At 40.4% G+C, this 2,500-nt stretch overlaps 1 protein-coding gene across 3 annotated transcripts in view; it reads left to right on the top strand.

Moving 5' to 3' along the window:
• The first annotated feature begins 2,032 nt into the window (after positions 1 to 2,032).
• The window catches only part of LOC125029425 (heparan sulfate glucosamine 3-O-sulfotransferase 1-like), a 31,648-nt gene continuing 31,180 nt past the window's right edge, over positions 2,033 to 2,500 (top strand). For all 3 annotated transcript variants that reach the window (XM_047619286.1, XM_047619285.1, XM_047619284.1), the window contains exon 1: positions 2,033 to 2,201. The gene's annotated coding sequence lies outside the window, so the exon portion shown is untranslated. The remainder of the gene's footprint in view (positions 2,202 to 2,500) is intronic.

Below are 2,500 nucleotides of genomic sequence, written 5' to 3'. Positions count from 1 at the left end.
TATTAAGTTTCATCTTAACATTCCATACTTTTTTTTTCGTTTTCATATTGTGAAAGAAAGGCACCTATCGTTTTTATTACTCTTCATATTTTTTTTTTATATTTTTCGCAGTGATCATTATAATTACTTTCATTAAATATCATATCCTTGATTTCATTTCTATTTGCGTCCTTTTGATTATTATTGCGATGTATTTATAATAATTTTGATTGCTGTCTCATCCTCTTCATTTTCTTGTTTTCGTTTTTAACTCCTTCATCTTCATCTGTTCTTCTCCTCGTTGTTGTTTTTTTTTTATCTTTTCTTCTTTATTTTCTTGTTCTCTCTCTCTCTCTCTCTCTCTCTCTCTCTCTCTCTCTCTCTCTCTCTCTCTCTCTCTCTTTCTCTCTCTCTCTCTCTCTCTCTCTCTCTCTCTCTCTCGTCTGTCTGTCTGTCTGTCTGTCTGTCTGTCTGTCTGTCTGTCTGTCTGTCTGTCTGTCTGTCTGTCTGTCTGTCTGTCTGCCTGTCTGTCTCTCTCTCTCTCTCTCTCTCTCTCTCTCTCTCTCTCTCTCTCTCTCTCTCTCTCTCTCTCTCTCTCTTTCTCCCGTCCTCTCTCCCTCTCTACCCACTCTCTTTCTCTCTCCCTTTCTACCCACTCTCTCTCTCTCTCTCTCTCTCTCTCTCTCTCTCTCTCTCTCTCTCTCTCTCTCTCTCTCTCTCTCTCTCTCTCTCTCTCTCTCTCTCTCTCTCTCTTCCTTCCATCCCCAACTAAAAGAGAAATCGAAACTAGATCTGTGTCATAACTTTATCCTCTCTAACCTCTTCGGGGATTCAGCTGAACTGAGCTCCCTCTCTCATCCGTCGCGTCTTGAAACAAACTTTGAAACAGTCAACAAAGAAAGTAAACAAACCACAAGCCAGATCGGGTTACGTATGCATTAGTGCATTCCTTCCAAGGTGCTTATACCGTGCGTGTGTTTGTTTGTGTGTATTTCTCTCTGTGTGTGTGTGTGTGTGTGTGTGTGTGTGTGTGTGTGTGTGTGTGTGTGTGTGTGTGTGTGTGTGTGTGTGTGTGTGTGCGTGTTAGCTGTGATTTTACTTGTTTGAAGATCGTTTGACGTCTAGTAAAAAGTTTCCTTCATCAGGGAGTTGATTAGTAAATTTTGAAGATAAAAGGAAACAATTATCTGTGGTTAATGAACAAAAACACTGAAGGTGAGAGAACCATAATCTCGTAAACTTACTTTAAAAACTGCGTAAAAAGGTTTCTTAAATATATACATCCTGTATATACATCAAACCTCACACGTATATACACTACTCAGATAGATATTCTGATAATCTATTTAAATAATAATTATCATCTGTATTTACAAAATGTCATATTCTTTCAGTGTTAAATCGGGCAGCGGTGGTACGCTAAATATATTATTCGGACAAAAGATTATTTTATTTAAGTAAAAATACCCCTGCCATTCATTCATTCATACAAGTTCATTCAAAAACACGACGGGGGTTTCCGCTTTCCCTTAAAATTATTATCTCGAGGTTGGCACATTCTTCTGTTCAGTCGAAGGGCATTCTTGTATATGGAGTGTCAGGGGTTGGAAGTTAATAATAGAAATCGTATGAAATTCAAGATAAAGACCAGTCACTACGGCAACATCTTACTATATCTCGCGATTCGCTTGTGAAAGACAAAACACAAAGTAGACCAATTATCAACCTGGATATAATTGTTCTCATTAATACCGTGGCAAAAAGCCCAAACAACAATGGAACAGATAGGTATTTAGTTTTTTGGGAGAATAATGAATAAGAAATATCAGAAAATGGCTCACATAAACTCCCCTGCCAGACCTACGACGTATCCCCCCCAAAACACGTTATATTCCCGTGTTACACTAACTTATTTCGTGTATGACCTCGATTTAGTATCCTCTCTAGTATCCCTATTCGGGAAAAGGCTTGCGTAAAGAGGGGAGAGAAAAACGAAAATTGAATTAGGAAGTGGACGAGCATCTTGGTGTACGAGAGAAGGCAGAGCCAGAGCACACGCAGTCTTGTCTGGGTCGCGAAGGGGAACGCACGTGCGATGGTTTGCAGATAACAGTGTCATTATTTACAGTGCTTTTTGTCTTTTTTTTTTTTTTTTACTCCCAGTGTCCACTTAAGCTTTTTGAGATAAGCCGGGTAGAAGAAACTTTGGATCGATGCAGCAGGTAAGCCAGAGAGAGAGAGAGAGAGGGGCAAGGAATTGAGGGTTGGAGTGTGGCTGCATCACAGGGCCTCAAAGTGATGGAAATGCTGGTAATGTTGGAAATGTTTGGCATCGGGAGGTGATTTCCCCCTTCCCTCCCCGGACCTCGGTGTTCTCTAGACCCAGGAGAACAACCTCGGGGGTCAGGAACACGCGAGGGAACCAGAGAACATTGGGTGTGGTCGTAGGCCTACTCTCCAAAACCCATGATGAAAATAAAAAAAAAGAAGAAGAAAAGGAGAAAAAATAGTCTCGGCTTAA

The sequence above is a fragment of the Penaeus chinensis genome, chromosome 10, assembly GCF_019202785.1.
Source record: "Penaeus chinensis breed Huanghai No. 1 chromosome 10, ASM1920278v2, whole genome shotgun sequence".
Taxonomy (NCBI): Eukaryota; Metazoa; Arthropoda; class Malacostraca; order Decapoda; family Penaeidae; genus Penaeus; species Penaeus chinensis.
Note: the sequence above shows the minus strand (reverse complement) of the source record. Positions and strands in the feature narration are given on the sequence as shown.